The sequence below is a fragment of the Tubulanus polymorphus genome, chromosome 3 (genome assembly GCF_964204645.1).
Source record: "Tubulanus polymorphus chromosome 3, tnTubPoly1.2, whole genome shotgun sequence".
NCBI classification, from domain to species: Eukaryota; Metazoa; Nemertea; class Palaeonemertea; order Tubulaniformes; family Tubulanidae; genus Tubulanus; species Tubulanus polymorphus.
Window position 1 is genome coordinate 21,110,507 of NC_134027.1, and position 19,487 is coordinate 21,129,993.

At 39.3% G+C, this 19,487-nt stretch overlaps 1 protein-coding gene across 1 annotated transcript in view; it reads left to right on the plus strand.

Moving 5' to 3' along the window:
* The first annotated feature begins 9,073 nt into the window (after positions 1-9,073).
* LOC141901454 (vitamin D3 receptor-like) overlaps positions 9,074-19,487 on the plus strand; it is a 39,233-nt gene continuing 28,819 nt past the window's right edge. Inside the window, exons 1-2 of the mRNA XM_074788691.1 lie at positions 9,074-9,144; positions 15,472-15,542. The gene's annotated coding sequence lies outside the window, so the exon portion shown is untranslated. The remainder of the gene's footprint in view (positions 9,145-15,471; positions 15,543-19,487) is intronic.

The following is a 19,487-nucleotide window of genomic DNA, read 5'->3' on the forward strand; positions in this document are numbered from 1 at the left end:
GGCTCCGGCAATGTCTAAATCGAGACATATATACAAATACAATACAATAAACCTTTATTGTACTGACAAATTTATCATAGTATACATGATTGTCGATGAAATACATGATGATTAAAAAAATCTTTAAAATGATGTGATACCAGACACGGATTTAGGGAGCGGGAATAGGCACGAACCTGGTTCCTTTCATGCCAAGAAAATATTTTCACTTCGGGTCATTCGCTTATAATTGAACGGATGATTATAGAAAGTGGCCGTTTAGCGAATTCGACGGATATGATAGAAAAGTGGCCGATTCGCGAATTCGACGGATACCGCACCCAAACTCCGGTCGGGCCTGGCTTTCCTACTGAGCGTGCTATCTGAAAATCATATTGATTAATCGTTTCTGATGGTAATTGTGAAATAATCTTTGAGATACGAGAACCTCTGCGTCGGGTCACAAGCAGCGGCGCTGGTCGATCGCCCGGACTCTTGGGCTCCGCAACAACCAGCGCCGTAGTTCTATATTGTGGACTGTTTATTACGGATACAAGCGCCAAATATTGTCAGTCAAGGGGGTGATCAAAAGAGATGCAAATCCGTCGTATTTTGATCAAAAGCCTGAATCAATCTCAATGATTCCCACGATGGATGGATATAAGTAAAGCTAATATTGTGGACAACTTGTGACGTCACTGGTATGGGGGATACCAATCAAACCGACACAACCAATATTGTTTTAAAAAATCATACTTAATATCAAGAGACCAGGTGTTGTGTATTTATTTTTTCCAAGATCCCCCAGACTTTCTGAAAACAAACTCACTGCTGACTGAATGAAAATTCGTATCGTATTGTATGTTTGGCTGGGGAGTCCTTTGCCAAACGGGAATTCTTGATGTCCTTGGTCCGTTCTTGAGAAATAGATGTCTTAGAAGATCCAGATTCTCATAACTAAACTCCATTCTTCTATGATGACATTTCGATATATTCTACTCTTGACGAGATTGATACAAAAGTCGAGGCTCGTTAAAATACATTTTGACCCTCTCAAGATCTCTAGCTCGACTCCCTTTTGTCCCTTTTCTCTAATATCTCGTGATGCAACCAGCACTTGGCTTCCATTACTGCCCACATATCCTGTTTGCTCGCATCCTGTTGATCATATCCGGTGACCAACGATCCGTAGTTATAATTTATGTACCTAATAACTATATAACATTGGCAACTACCTAGTTCTGACGTACATTCTAAATTTTAGACAACAAGGACATAAACTGCCCAGTACAAAAACGATATGTCTTGCACTCTTAAAATTTTTGAAAGCGTAATAAAAGTTTGATAATGGGGATATGTTCTAAAGAGGACGTTTTATTGATGATTCTGACAGCTTTCTTCTGAAGAAGAAATGGTTGAAATTTGGTATGCATAACCCCAAACTATATTACAATAAGAATATTCAAAAGCATTTGTCAGCAAAACGACCGATAAACGACAACTCGGAGGAAGACTAGTAGCTTCACTGAAATCTGAATTTATTCTTACAATTCTCAAGTCGTACATGCTTTTATACTATTACAGAAATGCATCCATAAAATCCCCATTTAATTCCCATTGAAAAATAGTGCCGGTTTAAGAATTATAACAGTAGCCTTGCACTCTGTGACTGTGAATTCCATTGAATGACACAATAGACGTATGAAAACCACTAGCAGGCATGGCTAGTGTCCTTCTCATGAATACAAATTGTAAAACAGGTATGACACAGGTGATGTGATAATACACATAACAGCATTAAACGCTGGTAGCCAAATGTAGCAAAAATGAACTGGCTTGTGTTATTTCCAAGCCACTTTCCGTGGAACCGCTAAGAAACTTGTTTAAGTTATTGCGACAGGTCTTGAGGCATAATTTCTTCCCAGCCGTGCTAATGATCAGTGGTGGTTTAATGTCGCTGCACTTTCGGGTTATAGTACCATATGGCGGCTGTCCTCTGACGGTGGCTGTCGGGTCACCAGGGACAGGAAAAACTCTGTCATTGAAATCGCTTCTTGGGATTTTCGGGCGACCGAACAAGTAGCTTTCCCGGAACCAATGAGTAGTTGTTGGATCTCATGAGTGAAACGGATATTCCGGTTGCAGTCGAATGAGCTGGATGATCTGACGATTGCAACAACGGACCAGTCTCTAGCACCGCACAGAAGGTTCATCGAAATCTTGATTCTCGTCTTATTGATGGTGAACGTAATTAATGGTGCATCCGCGTCTGTGTGTAAGTTTGCTCGGATATGATATAGTGTGTGATCTAGTCAAATCGAAATAAGTGTCGCTTTTAACCTAGGTTCAACTAATGGTGCGGATGTCCAAGTGCGACGGCATCGATGCCATTTGTATAAAAAAAAAACAACGCACCTAAATGAACTTACGGAGAACTTCGTTACAGCAGCAAAAACATTTGGAAATGGGAAAACAAATGTTCCGAGACGCTTTTTACTGGTAGAATCACCTGAGAGCTCCGTTTACTCTGTTAGTATGATTGTTTTATTATTTCTCTTAACTTCAATCGAGGATGGCCTATCAAATCATAAACGATAATTTCAACATTTCCCTTCATTTTATGTCTTAGGTTATTCCGTCGACATGCGCCACAAGTAAATTCAGTTGTATTTACATCAGATATTTTGACGCTGATACGCAGACTGCTTTAAAGAAAAGTAAGTTTTAACACATATTTCAAAATTGGCACATGAAAATCATATTAAAATTCAACAAATTGATCATTTTTTCTTCAAAACGTCGAAGGAATTAAAAAAAGGTAAAACTTTTATCAAGAAGCCTACTCAATCAACGTATGTCACCTTGAAAATTGCTTGATTGCAGTTTTTTTTTCTATATGCATTTCAGTGTGTTCGGTCACGGAATTTATCGACGATAAACAGCCAAAGCGGATAAGAGCAATTGAGAAGGTATTGATAAAAGATAGCTTCATTTAATTAATCTATTACCTATAGATGGGGAAGAGTGAAATCATAACACATGAAATCACAACGTTTTGTTTTACATTTTAGAATCAAGAAGTGAAAATTAAAGAAATTGAAGACGTGCATCCGAAGCGGGCTGGAACAATTGAAAAGGTAATCTTGATTTTTTCTCAATCAATGTGTTATTTTGTCTTCTTGACTAGTCTTGGATATATAACCATTTCTGGCCTTCCCAGGGTTTTGCAATAACGAGTGCACCGATGTGCGCCATTACAGATGTTGCATTTACCTCGTGGTTTCCGACATTATCTAGACCGATGCCTAGAAGAGCGATTAAAGCATAGAGCTTTATCTCTAACGAATTTCACCCTTCTCTTCGTAGGTAAATCTCCCGAAAGCACTACAATCTACCAACAAGTGTTCGTTACTGCAATGTGGACATCTCAACGGCTTCTTAGTCGCTGGTAGTAGATTTACGGTCATTTCTGACGATGGACCAATTGTTCCTTCAGATTGGCGCGTGATGAATGTCTTCCCCTTTTTACCTGTATACTTGTAGTCCTTAACATCAAAGATATTGCCAAAAACTGGGTTTGTTGCTACTCTTGCCTCTTTCTCTACAAACTCGGCAACATCACCAAAGTTGACATCTCATTACTGCTTCTCATTAACTGTATCAGCTGTTTGCGCCAGCGTTTCCTCAGGTCGTAAGGCAGGGGACTCACTACCTTTCGTAGAGAACCTGGGTTCTCGATCTTACTAAGATAGCCAACTTCCTTTAACGAATTTCTACAACTTGTCAACGTTATGGAAAACTTCTTCAAACCATTCCTATCTTCTGATCTAAAGGCTGGACCCTTGGTGATTTCATTGACGTATGCTGTAGCAATTCGACCATAACGCTTCTTCAGTGCATCTTTAGCTTCTGAGTATGCCAAATCGTCACTTCGGTTAAATAGCTTCTTACCAACTCGTTCACTTCACCAGACGTATACTGGGCAAGATAATAACATCTCGACGTATTACTCGGCGTTCTAGTCTCGATCAGCTATTCGAACGCATTAATAAACGATATATACTGCAATGCATTACCATCAAATATTGGCATTTCAGGTTTTGGAAGGGTCAATGAATTCGCGGTTGCTTCTCATTTGAAGCTGCTGGGTCTTCAGCAAATTTAAGATTGCTTCATCATTGGTATTGGCTATCTGATTCACCTCATTAGTGTCGTTTCTCTCAACCTTCAGTGGCTGCCAAGCTGGTGCTTCAGAATCGAGGCTGACACCTGTAACATCGTACCTATTGTGGATATATGTAAGCAGCGGCCTCAGATAACCGTGTGCGAAGCTTAAGTTGCTGTTCTTCAATTCTGAGTCTTTCCTCCTCTTGTTTCAATACCAATCTTCGTTCTGACAGTTGTCTCTCGATCTCTTTCTAGAGCAGCAAGTTTTGCTTCTAAATGCTTTTTTCGGGTGGATTCTTCGATCAGCTTCACTTTGACGCTATTCTTTCTGCTCTTATGGCTACTGCTTACATGACTGACTGAGTCGTGAGGCGTGACGTAATCCTGGCGTAAGTCTGATATCCATCCTTCGGCTCTTCTGCTGAATACCGAATAAGCTTCCTCTTTCTTCTCGTAGTATGTTTCGGTCAGGTCCTTGTCTTCGTCGGTCTTTAGCTATGCGATGTACACAGCGTAACTTTTTTCTAAGTTTTTTCCAACATGTCTTGATGTCGTTCAGCCGAGTTTCTACTTCGTCAACGTTTGATTCGCTGGACATCAATTCTCGAATCTCTCTTCTATTCCTCGTCAAGGTCGCCTTGTAACCAGCACGACTTCTCTTTTGCGAGGTTAATTCAGCTAGTTCGTCTTCGGTTGGATTGCCATCCCCTATCGACGTCATCTTGCTTTTGTGTTAAACAATGGGGGATCCTCAATTCGAATTGGGTATGGGGGCGATGACAATCCACGAACATATGTGACTAACGCTTCTTGTTGTATGATAATTTAATAGTTTATTTCCCTCGATAACGTTCAACGACGACGACGAACGACGGAAGGCGGTTTCTGGAATACACAAGTACAAAGAAACATCTAAAAGTTGTACTAGAAGACGACGAACATAGATCGGACGAGAACACAGTATTGACGGCTAAGTCCCCAAATTGAATGATATGCAATAATAACACTATCGCTATGTACTAAATAACTATAAAGATGCCATAAACATGTAAAATGCTACGTTTCTAAGTTGCACTAGCTATGTATAAATTCGTGACAAAATACGGTAAGCATGGGCGTACCCAGGATTGTTTGTGGGGAGTTCGTTTTAAGGCATGTCTTGGGGTCCTCCCCCAGAAAATCTTTGAGAATTGCGTGAAAATAGGCGCGTTCTGGTGCAATCTGAGGCTGATAGGTAGACTGGTTCCCGTTTACTTGGCATGTATCGATTTTATTTTGCTAATTTAGCAAATACAGACAAGTTCCGACGTTCGTCGACGTTTGAAAATTCGAAAAAGGGGGTTCGTTCGAACTACCGACAGTCCCTCCATCCCCCACCCCCTACGGACGCCCATGGTAAAACTTACAACACATTATGACATTATGTTCCTACGCATGTTCCACGATCCGACACATCCAACGACCAGGGCTCAAAGAGGCCGGTTTAACTGCGAGAAATGCTTTAATACAGCGTTAGAGCTATGTGACCGCTGAGGTGCGAGCCACCAATAATAATGTTATAGAAATATTTAACTATTAAACTATTGATCCCTAAAAACTAGCTCCTACATACTGAGTTAGTTTATTCACTTCATAGAAACTCATTCAAGCGTCGTTCATTTATAGATAAATGGAAAACAACTTCAATACAGACAATTGTGAAGGGAATAAAGAAGTTTCCAGTTTCTAGGACCGCATCGCGCGTAAAGAAATTACGATTTTCATTAATTTTGAAATATCTTAGTGGTTATTAAAGCTATATTTCCTATCTTTACTGAGGTTGAAGAGCGTTATTTGCAGTTTTGGCCTGCGTTGGAATTTTTTAGATATCTTTCCTGACGACTGATCTGTAATCGATAGAGTTTGAGATTACGCGCCAAAGGGGTCTGCGCTCACTGCCCACCGCCATTTCACTGAACATTGAGATTTGGGAAAGGAAATGGCAAAAATACAATTTAATACTGGTTTCTAGTTATCAATATTGCTTCTTAAGGTTATACGTTACCTTTATTTTCGTATGGTTGAAATAGAATTTTGAGTGCTTTGATGAGCACGAGTTTTGTAGCATCGGGAAACTAAAGGATTTTTTGAAAGAAAGGAGACTTTCTGTGCTGATTGTTAAGGTGACCTAGTTGAAAGCCTATCTTTGCGTTTGAACAGAATGTACCGCTCCTGGTTGGAGACTCTAGAAGAAAATCAAGGTTTTGATATGTTTTTGAATATGTGGCTCAGTTGAATGTTGCAAAAATGGATGTTGACCCTCTAAAACAGAATATTAAATGGTGGACAGATATGATATTCATGATATTGGAATTTGATATCAGTAAGGTTTTCTGGTCATGTTTTCAAGCAAGAAGGTCGATATTCAGTAAATTCATCGTATGATCCCAGAATGAGGGATTACGAGAGAGACTTATGTAACTAGAATTTTTACCTGTCGGTTGGAAACTAGTAGATTTTCCGCAGATTCTGTTAACTCGATAAATTAGACGGCCGAAGCTCCAACTCCGATGAAACCGTAGTTTATTTCAACCAGCAGACAATTCAAAGCTTACAAAATCTCGGTGTTTTTCAGGTATGGGTATTCCAAGTGATATAGCAAGGATCCATCCAAGACAAAAGTCTAACTCTGGTTGCTACATAATTCTAGAAACTTAAATATATATCTTTACAAGCTAGATAGGTTTATAACATGTCTGACACATTCTCAAAGACATTACTAGTATAACTGCTTAGAAATAGATGTCAAACTATTGTTACAAACACTATCACTATCAAATCGATGCTCAATAAAGTAAAACGTTCACTGTCTCCAGTATGTGACGAGAATGAACAAAGAAGATATAACATAAAATGCATACAGATACACACTAAATAAATAACAGTTCTTGAAATTAATAATAATAATATATAGTACTAAATAATATCTGGGACCAACTACGCTATAGGAACAACCGTAATACGTTGTCCCGACGTTTAATGAATCTGGAATTGATCTCGTCGTAAGCGGAAGGGTCTGTGTCCTTCCAGAAATGTTATGAAATGTGCTGCTCGTTGAAGCGGCGGATATGCGAGCTCTCCGATAGACACTTTAGAATACCACCAGGAACATACGTTATATCTTCAGAACAAATATTTGTTTCAAATTAATTTCGTCGGTCTTTGATATGGATTCATATCTTGGTCGTTGTGTCATTTAATCGATTCTGGGTCATCGACAAACGTTGGGTCTACCACCACGATCAGCTTGATCAACACCGGCATTTCCTTGATATTCATTGTGATCTATTCAGGACGGATTATTAGCGCATGTTGAACTGATTTGAACAAATTTTGGACCAGTCGCACGAATTGTGAGACTTAACCGTTTAAATCGTAGCTAAGTCTCATCCCGCTAATGGGAAATTTTCTTCACTTGGTTTTCTCATCGCTTCGAAATTTGTTTTCACGATTCTTTTTTAAGTCGAAAAAAATTCCAGCAAACCGAATCACCCACCAAAGATAGTACGTTGTAGTAGTACGCTGTCCAGGACCTCACCCCCCAAAAGGCGTGATCAAATCCCTGGATCGGATGATCCTGCATACTTTTGTCTGACTTTCACTGGTAACACGAGTACGAGCGCGTTTTGCCGGCCGATCACCATCGTGCACTGCGTACATGCTGATATAACTTCGAGACAGACAGGTTACTGGAGAACGGGCCTACTCAAATTTGGCCAGTAGGGCGTCCCGAAAAAGAAAGCCGCTTAAATACGGGTCCGCGGCTCTTTTTGAGGGGCAGTTCTATTTCAAGAAAAAGGGCCTTTCATCGTGAAAAAAGCACAGAATATGATCTTATTTATGATTTTTCGATAACCTTAACTTTAAATCACGTTGAATTTAATACCGTCAACAACATTACTTAAGTAGTAAATTAGTGGAATAAATTTTAAATTTAAATTTAAATTTTAAATTTTCCCTAATTTCCCTGGGAGACTTTAAGGGAGGTGCGAACCCGCACTCCCTTTGGATCCGCCGCCCCTGTACAAAATCCAGGGGCGGATACAGGGGGTCGCACCTGCGGCACGTGCGACCCCTTGAATTTGTCAAGTGCCCTTTTCAAAAAGATTCACATGAAAATACCGTCCGGCCCGCTACAGCGCCCGCAAAAATACGACGTCCGGACCTATGAAATGAATTATAAATTTGAATATATATTGCCAAAAAGGGCACGTTATATTGCAAAAAATGGCACGTTTTATTGAATCAATTGCCAAAAAGGGAACATCATATTGAATCAATTGCCAAAAGGCACGTTATATTGCCAAAAAGATTGTCAAAAAGGGCACGTTAATTTTCCAAAAATTCAGAAAAGGGCTCCAAAAATCGTTTGAAAAATCCTGTTATGGGCAGAATTATTCTCCAAAATGAGGGATTGCAAAAAAATTGCAAAAAAATCCTAAAGGCACATTGCATTGCCAAAAGGGTGCGTTCATCAAAAATTCAGAAAAGGGCTAAAAAAATATTCGGCTCAAAAATATGACTAAATAACTATCACATTCTAAAAGGGGCACATTCAAATTGCAATAAATATTAAAAGTGGTTTGTTATTGCCTAAAATTCAGACAAGGGTATTTTTTGCTATTTTGATGCCTCAGATGCTCTGATACGTAGCTGGGCTTCAATTTTTAAAACGTTCTATAAACCCTTGGTGGCTTCGTACCTTCGGTGCTCGCCTCGCCGTGGTAATACAAATCCGGACAGGTGCCCTCTTGAATGAGTGCTACCCCTTGAATTTGGGCCTAGATCCGCCCCTGAAATCTAGAACGAAACACTCGAGACATGGCCTGATAACCGACCGCGCGTAAAAAATGATATCGCTTTTTGAGACCATGACGTGCTGCCATCTACTGGTACTCCCAATGAACTTGTGTCCATTATAGCGGACACAGTGCTGATGATCATTTACTCGATGATAAGGTAAAGTGTTTTATTCTTTAATGAAAGTACATCTATTATTGTACTATTCAATGCGATATTTTAGGTTGGTTTCAGGCGGTCGAGCTATAAACTTCATACTGGTGCGTGGAGGGATGCAAAAACGAGCAAAATAATTTTTTATAGTCTGTGCAAATTACGTCTAGGTCCCAGGCCTAGGTGTACATGGACCACAGGCACTCGCCGATGGGCTTGGGATAGACTACTATTCCTGGGGTTTTTGATAGTGTTAAACATGAATACGCTATCAAAAACCCTAGTAACTGTACGTATCCCAAGCCCATCAGCATCGGCGAGTGCTTGCGCATGGACGAAAACCAGTGCGAACTTTGCTTTTTGTGGTTAGTCCTGTTGAACAAGAGGTCTGGACGTATGATTGAACGTACTGTAGTTTTATCTGAGGTGTTTTTTTAAAATCATTTTGAATACCGAGAAGATAATAGAAGGGTGTCATGGTGAGGTCGAGAAAAAAGAAACGAATTAAGATTTGACTCTGGGTTAACTCATTGAAAATAAACTAACTTATACTCAGAGTAAACTAACTCATTCCTATGGAACTTGGTCCAGCGTTTGAACATATTGAGTATTAGAGTCTTCACGTCAGTGTCAGTGAATATTTCAATAGCTTTGCACTCAAATGAAATGCTATTGCTAAAATTTCATTAAGATAAACACTAGGTCTAATGGGTCATCCTTATTACCGAGATGACATAATTTACCGAGATCAACCGAGATGACATGAAATATAGCATATTTATTTATTCCTTATCGATTTTAACATTTGAAATCATATTATATCAGTAATAAATACCTTCTAGAGTCATATTTTTCCGGATATTTTGGAAAAAAAAATTTGACTTCAAATACGTAATCTCTTTTAGCAATAAAATTTCATTGAATTTGATTGATCGACGATCTCATCTCGGTAAAGTTAAAAGTTATGTTTCTACAAAAATATCCGACTAAATATGTAAAATATGACTCCAGCAGGCATTTATTACTGATATAATATGATTTCAAGTGTTAAAATCGATAAGGAATAAATGAATATGTTATATTTCATTTCATCTCAGTAAAATACGTAGTCTCGGTAATAAGGATGACCGGGTAAATCGTTTAGTGGTTTGATATGTAGGCTTACATGCAATGCATTTTGGACATAGGCCTATATGATGCGCGTCGAAGCACGGGTGATCAATGAATATCAGGCCGGTCCGAAACAAAAATGGGTTGGTTCAATCAATGATTTTTAAGGTAAAATTTCCTTAAATCTATAAAATTTCTGTGTAGAAAGAACCTCTTTGAAGCGTGTCACGGAAAGATTAGGTACGAAAAGATGATTAGATTTAGCTCGTTATTCAGATCGGTTGTGAACGCAACATTTGTCGCGGCTTTTTAAATCAAATGCCTCGGAATATCGGGAAAATGAAGGGTTAACGCCCTTTAGAACGACGATAGGTTGCTCTTCACAGTTTTCATTTCAACTTGAGTGGGAAATTCACTAGGCCTATATGAAAACAAAATATCATTTGCCTATCACTAGTAGAATTTCGCCAATGAGCCAAAAATTTTTTTCTCAAGTATCAGTCTGACTCACAATGACCTAGTAACTAGGACTGTAGGGACATTGAACTCCTAGGCCTAATGAATATATTGCATTGCTACTGCATGTAGCATTTTTTTATCCATCGATATCAGACTGTCATAAATCGAAACGCTTTGGAGAACCTTTTTACAGTGTTGCCAGACTTACGAAAATCGAAACTTTCAACAAAAAAATTCTCGGAAATTTTCTGCCATTATACTTCGTCTAATAAACGAAACTTGTTTTGTTTTTATTTATTGATGAGCGATAGTTTAGTCGGCATACGGCTCCCGTAATGCTGAAAAAAACCGCTCAGCGGATGTTCAGAAACGTTGCTATGACGTCATCGCCTATTCATTAGCATAACAAAACAATGTAGTTGGCGCCACGTTTCGGGCCGCGAAAGCCGTTTTTCAGCATTACGATACGGGGAACGATCTTTAATTTGATATCCGGAAATATTATAGCTAGGCGCTGGCAACACTGTTTTTTTAAACTCCGATGCTCGCTTCAAGCCAAAGTTTTTCCGGGAATTAATGTTTCAATTCCGATGAAAATGCGTTATAGTAGCCGCGTTCAAACGGAGACAATTCGGCCCGGGCCAAATCGGCACGGATCAGACCCGAGTGATATTTGGTCCATGCCTACCATATTTTCCGGCCAATAAGCCGATTTTCTAGCCTCAGATTTTTACCCAAAATATCGTGATCGGCTTATTGGGCGGATACGATCTGACATAAAAAATCAGGCTTGCTCGGTCCAACGTTCGAGAATTGCTCGTAGGTCCAACAGACTTATCATATGCGAGGCTGTTGAATCTCTAATGCAGTATCAATCTGCTTATGACCCTTACAGAAACAATAATTTGATGGATGAAATCAAGACGATCTGATTTACCAAGCTTTACCGCTGCTAAAATGTGTCTGTTCCGTCGAGCCCTAGATGAGGCGAAGTTATGACAATTAGTTTTTGTATGGATGACCATCGCGTGTTGATTATCTGAGGGTTGGGTCCAGGACAGATAAGTCTAATACCTAGGCCAATTAGCCGCTCAATCCTTTTTTTTTCTTCTTTCCTTTTTATTTGATCTTAAAATAGGGATTGTCCGTTATTTATTTGGTTGGTAAATTTTGTTTGATTTTTTGATTGAGTGTCCCTTAAAGGCCCACCACACCTGCCGGGAGCGAAACAGGGGGTTTGATTTTGAAATCGGAAATCAAAGTACAGTTCATCGGCGGTCGAGTTTACAGAATTTTTTGTTTAAATCGAAGTACATTTATTGGGAAATTCAAACAATCTTCCATTCAGTCTGAACCGGGAAGCGACTGATTGGGCTGAATTTTTCTGGCCGCCTAATTTAATACATCGAAATTTTGGAAATAGCTATATTGAAGATCATTTTGCCCATTTTAAAATTTTTTCGGTTGTTTTCTACGTGTAAATAGTCCATTAGTTTATTGTAGTTTTCTCGGGTAGATGTTGATGTAGATAGTCATCTAAGTTGATTGTTCTGCGTGTTGACTAGATAGAAAGGAATGTGTCTGTTCCATCGAGCGCTAGATGAGGCGAAGTCATGACAATAAGTTTTTGTATGGACGACCATCGTGTGTCACTTATCTGAGATGAGACTCATACCTGGGCTAATTAGCCTCGATCTTTTGGTTTGGGCCAACCGTTCACATGGACGCCAAACAGGCCCATGCCTCTTTGGTCGAAACAAAAACGTCAGACTAGACCTGATCGGGTCAAATTGTTATGTGTGAATTGTAACGAATTCTGAAATTAACTCCCTTCGCTTTTTTACTATCGAGTAATAAGTTTATGTACAGTGAACACGTTCTCTCATCAGGCATCGGCCAAAGTCGACTCTCCGGGCCAAATCTTCTCCATATGATCGCAGCTAATGATAGCGCATGGCAAAATACATCAAGGTGTTTCACGTTGGTGATAGTATTTTTCCTGAATGAAAATTTCAGTTCGTCGTCGGCTAAGCCATCGACGAAATGCCTTAACGCGCATTGATATTCGCCCTTTGAATGCGGTCGGGCATTGGTCGACCTTGCGACGCGATGCGGTCGTCGCGTTGCGTCACAAGTGGGGGCGTAAGTCGGTTGCGACGCGATTGTCTGCGGCGTTGCTCCCAGTCGCAAGAGCGCGTAGATCGGTTGCGACGGTTGCGTCGCATCGCAGAAAGTAGAACATATGCGACTCGCGTCGCTGGCAGTCGCAATGGAGCGTAGGTCGGTTGGTTGTTTCGACGCGATTGTCGCTGGCGGCCGCAATGAGTCGCAAGCCGTCGCAAGGCCGACCTACGCCCGGCTTAAGGGAATAAGTCATATTTATGAATGGAACAACCAGGGTAGGATAGATTAACGCCAACATTATATGAATAAGTAATAACGTGGATAATTTTCTGATATGATCAAACATATACCTTTCACAAGGTCCCTACTACTACTCCTCGGTCCATTTGAAAACTCCTAAACAGAAAGTGCTTTTGAAGATCGTGCTTAAAACTCCTTTATTTTGAACGAAATGCTCAAAACTCCTTCAACATTCTTTTCAAATTAGAAATTTTTGTAACTTAGATGGAAAATGCTTTTGAAGACCATGCTTGAAACTTATTTTGAACAAAATGCCCAAAACTCCTTTAATTTTGAGATTTAAGGAAAAATAAGAATTTTTGTAAAGAAACGGAAAATGCTTTCGAAGACCATGCTTGATTTATCAGTGTTTATAGAATGAACAAAAAGTCAGTTATTGACATAAAGTGGCCCAAATAAAATTGTTTTAATAAACATTATAAGCAGGACTCGAACCCATAAACAGCGGCAAAGTGAAGGTCATCTTGGTTGGATATCGGAAACTGGTTGCAGAAGGGCTCAGGTCTACAAAAACGCCGCACAACTAGTGGTAGTCGCTGCGGCGCGTTTGCTGAAAGTTCAACATGTTCAACTCATAGCGACTGGCAGTTTTTCCATCGCCGACCCGTCGCTGTCAGTTGTAGAAGCGCTCAGGTCGCCGCAACTGGCAAAAAACCAGTCGCTGACGATCGTTGCCAGAACTTTTGCTCGAATCAGTCGCTTCCAGTTGTAGTCGCAGTTGTAAGCGCGACCTGAGTGCCCCTTAAAAACTCCTTGCAAACTCATCAGGATTGACTGATCTGTTGGGACCCTGTTTTAATCATCAATAAAATACTAATATACTGGCCTAATTTTTTGAGTTACCAACACAATGCCAAGGTCAGCGACCGGTTGCTCAAAAGTTGGTCAGTCAGGGGCCGGTTGCTCAAAAGTTGGTTAGAGTTAACCAGTGGATAGTTGATATGGTGACAATTGAAATTTCATTGTTATTATGGTATTTAACGGGCGGTTATCTTTAACCAACTTTTGAGCAACTGACCCCAGAGAATTTGTGATGAGACGCCACCATTTTGGAGTTTGTACAAGATTTTAGAAATCAGCTAAACGCTGAACTGCCATTTGCCTGACTATTATCAACTGCCCTTTTCCACGAAAAGGTACTCTTTTTACGCAAAACTTTAACATAAAAAAGATTTAGTTAGGCTCTGATCGATAGAACTTTTTTTTTGGCTATTTGATTTTTTCACAAGACATTGAGGCAGTCTTGCCTTAAAATGTCATCTAATCAAAATAGATAGTAATTAATATGTACCTGGTATTGAAACATGTTAATACAGTAAACCTAGTCAGATGTTTCTGATTTTTGTGTTATTGTGGTTTATAGCTGCGATCACACTGAGACGACACGGATCAGACTCGAGCAAAATTTGGCCCGTGCCTAATTAGAGAGTGCTCACACGTAAACCACTCACTCGCCACTGAACAATGCTCTTTTAAACAAAGCAAAGTCATTTCCGGTACCAGTTGCAATTCAAAGGCAATCATTTGTCCTGTGCAAAAATTTGGCGAGGGCTTGGTCCGATGTTTTTGGTCGGGCCAAACAGGCTCGGGCCCATTTGGCACCTGTGTGAGCGAACAGTTGTTCCGCGCCAAAAAGGCTCGAGTGATGGCTGCTTATGTCTTGCTGTGTACGCTGGGCTAAGTGATCTTGATTAGGATCAATGAAAATACTACCGTTTCCAAAGAAAAAATGGGGCGTAAAGAGTTTTCATCCAAGAGCGTTGTATTCGATTTATATTCATCCTGGAAGACGACTTTCCTACTTAACATATATTTCATACTGAACAGAAAAAGGCATTATCAGATTTTAGGGACTCGCACAAACAAAGTAACCCCTCCAGCGCTGGGCATGATCGGGCAGTTATTTTTTTTCTTTCGTTTCTCATTTCAAATATGATTCCGTATTGATAGTCTTTTTCTGTGTATGCAGGTCGAATGAAGATGTACTTTTTTTGCGCTAAAGTACGTCTAGTCTTTCCATGAACTCTGATACGATACGTTGATGACACAGGGCGAAATAATCGATAAACCGCGGGGCTATCTCCGGTCTATTAAAGAAGTTAATAAGAGTGTTCTATCGGGGAGGCGCGGTTGGGTTATTCGTGGAGCGCGCAACCCCCGTTAAAACTCTCATTGTTTTCACATCATCGACGATGCATCGGATTAATAAACCCCGTACCCAGCGCGATATTGAATCATAGCTCGTAGAAAGATTTCTACTCTACTGCTCGAAATACTCGCGTCGACCTAATTCAAGCGATTTTACTAACGCAGGATTTTCGGCGTTGTAAATAATTTCAGGTTGGTTCGGATTAGAGAATGCGCCGCATAAGATACTGAAACAAAGAGGATTTATGGATTTTTCTATAACGGTAAGTGTTGATTAAGTTCTTTTTTTTTGTTGAAAACTTCATTAATAATAGTATAGACTCCCCCAGTCAGATCAGATTAACGTACTCGGGATGTTTATGTTGGAATGTATTCGGGACACTCTTAATGAAATATATTAGCTGCGTTCACACTAGGATTTCAGTACGGTACTAAGTGTTCGCGCTAGGAAATTATTCGAGGCCTAATCGCGGCTTATTCAGTTCCGTATTTAAATACGCGGCTTATTAAGCCTGGAATGCGATTCTTTGCTGAAAACGTGATGTCAGTATGACACTGAGCTGACCGCGTATTTTCTGTAGTGTGAACGCAGATTCGGCGCTTTAGCCGCGTATTTACATCCTCGTAGTATAAAACACTGAACACTAATTACACTCCCCTCTATTGGCACACTGGGTGACTACTATACTGAGCTTACTGAGTGCTTAATTGTCGACTCGTAGTGTGAACGTAACTGGCTGAATAAGTGCTGTATTTTGGTGAATTTGGCACCAGCGAAGTACGGTACTTCGTAAGCGCCGAATCTAGTGTGAACGCGGCTATAATTTCCAACTCCGATGATACGATTCAAGTCAGACACATTTTGCCACCTAAGGTCCTACTCGAGCGGAGTCAAGTTAAATTTGAATCATTCATACACTACGTTTGTATTGAATTACGTGTGTCTGAAATGCTTTATTCATCCATTCATGAATGTATGTCACCAACGAGCAATTATCTGAACTTAGATGTCACTAAGTATGCAAACATGTCAATTGCACTCTTTTGCTACGAAACAAAGTTACATTTCTGGGCATCATTAGGCTTTATTAGGGCTTCCCAATACTTCACTGAAAGCTCTTATGTTCATCTTCTCGTGTTTATTATTATGAATTTTTTCACCTTTTCACACTCTCCAAATATTGTACATTGCTCAACAATATTTACAGTCTCCCTATGACTCATTGATTCCTTTTCGCGCTTTTAAAGTTACTTAACCCTTTCAGTGCTGGCTAATTAATACCCTATAGTGCTGAAGCTAATTTGAAAATTCTAAAAAATTCCACCCTAGTGTTTTGAATAACGGGAATACCACTATAGTGCATCTACACCGCGGTGCAGTGTATCGTTAGTTACTCAATAGTATTTCACTGTTTGACAGGTGCTGCCATTTTTCAATAGAGAAAATTAGTAATTACTAATTAAATCAATACACTGCAGTGCGGTGTACTAGCAAAATCCATCACTGATTTGTACACAGCACTGCGGTGTAGACGCACTGAAAGGGTTAAAACTCCTTTCATTTTGAGAAAAATGCCCAAAACTCCTTTAAAATACTCTTTCAACGTTTTGAGAAATAGGCAATTAGAAATGCTTGTAGTTGTGTACAGAAAACTATGCCTAAATCGGTTGGGGCCAGGATATTTTTGTTACCCAATTAGGTGGTTATGGAATTGGATAAAAACTTTTTTCTTATAAAACCACTGAATTAACAGTTTACTGAGATAAGCAGAACTGAAGTGATATCAACATGTTACTGGTGCCATCTTCAGACCTACACATTGACCGCACGATTCAGCGGTTAACCCAGGGGAGGATGCCGGGGACGCTTACCCCCTTAAAAATGTGGAGTTGCCCTGAAATTTCGCGGAAAAAAGGAAATATCAACTGATACCTGAAAGAGTTAAATTTCATAAGCTTGTCCTCTGTATCTCCAAAAATGAGTTAATGTTTTGTGATGAGCTTTCGGGGTGCCCTTTTATTTGTATGATGTGCGCGGGGTGCCTGTTTTCGGGGTGTAGCCCTCCCTGAATCAGACTGGTATTGCGGTTCATCATCTGTTTGTGTAATTCGTTATATATGTTGGCGCTGTATCACCAATGTGCTGCATTCGATGGGTAACATACCTGCAGCCAACTTATTCAAGAGAAATATGTATGAACGTCCAGGGGTCAACGACCCGGTATAGGCTAGGTGGCAGATCTGAACCGTGTATTTCCAGTTAGAATGTTCATGAACCGATGCTAGAGCGTATTCCATCAATCGATCAGAAATAGCAAGGTGATATTGATGTCCATGATAAGTTGGCATATGTTAATTGTACCAGAAGGATAGGGGTTTTGTGCGTGGGTCTTAATGACAATTCATTGGCCCTAGCGGAAGCTCCTTGTTATGATATCTTAGTTTTCTTGCTCATTGAAGGCCACTGTAATTTGCCTATTATCTTATGGAAAATATTGCTGAGTTGATTCATTTTTGAGTGTTAGGTGTGAAGTGTTTACATAGATATTTCATATATATTTGTAACTATACGACTAGTATACATGTAAAAATTCATTATTTCTGCATATTTACAATTGTAACATCTCATAATACAAGCCTGCATAAGTCGGGGTATGTTGTAATATTATTCAATGACCCATTTTTCCGATAAAGCCAAGAATAAAGCCTATAAATATTTAGATTTAGGTTGTATCAATGAGTTGGATTTTAGGATTTAGTCTTTGCTCATTTTGTTGCGCAATTGTTTGGGTGTCCATTCTGTTTGAATTAAAGTCATAATTTAACTTGACTGACATTTCCAGCTGCTATGGAATAATATTTTGATATTTGGTGGATTTGCTGGCTTTGGGGCCCTATCAATATCGAACTACCGTGAAAAATTCAGCAAAAATCAGAATAAAGCAAAATAAACCAATAATCTTTCGATGAATTGAACGAAAATCGCTGTTCCTGTCGGATGGAAAGATTACCTACATTATGAAAACAAATGGCTTAAGTTAAAATTTAAGTTAAAATCCCAGGATTTTGAGTTAAGTACTGCAGCTAGTGATCAACACCTGTTGTGAAAATTTGGGAAACACTTGTTCGTAAGCTTGATTGAAGCAGGGAGCACCTCACTGATTTAAGGGTATTGACCATTGATATTTGGATCAAAATGGTCTAATTGGTGGTCTTCTATGTGTGAAGCCAAGAAAAAATATGTCTAATAGCAAGTATTGCGAGTCTTCGACTCATATTTTTATAGTGCGAAAACAGCGATTTCGGAAAAATGAATTTCATTATGGATATCTTTCTTGATAAAGTATCGTCAGCAGCATCCGTCTAAATTTAACGATTATGCATATTTTCAGAAGAATGCGATAAACTTTAGTTGGCCTTTTGGTTGCCGTTGGTAACTGATAGAGACGTGCGTTCGGGTTATAAGGTCACCAATGTGTGTATGTATATATATATATATATATATATATATATATATATATATATATATATATATATATATATATATATATATATATATATATATATATATATATATATATATATATAGATATATATATATATATATATATATATTTTTTTTTATATATATATATTTATATATATATTGAGCGTTTCAGTTATTTCATGAATTTTCCCCTCAAACCTTTTGCCAGGATGAAACGTGGGTCATGTACGTAGGTGCGGTAAGTGTGCTTACCTGTGTAGTCCCACTTGACCAGTGGTTATACACTAAAGCTACGTCCTGTTTGCGTTTAATGCATTTAATTTCGGATCGTGGCATACTTTTTCTTTAAAAAGAATGCGTACACGTGCGCAGTGCACAACAAACAGGTTTATACATGATATAGTATGACTCTTTCGTTCGAATCGCTGTTATCCAGATTTTCACTTATTTCGAACTAAAATTCCAGTCCTCTCTAGGTTGAGAGGACACTATTCGGGTTGTCGTTTAATTCGGACCAAATTTTCCGGCCGTGGGTGATCAGAATTCAAAGAGTTCTACTATATTGCATACAGATTAGTTACTGTGACATGTACAAACACAGTTCGAAGAGGAGAACACGCATACGTATTTCTGGAACATTTTCGGCCATTTTTTTTTTAAATAATTGCGGAGGGGAGAAATTTTTTAAAGAGAATCCATTTTTTTTTCTTAAAACATTGAA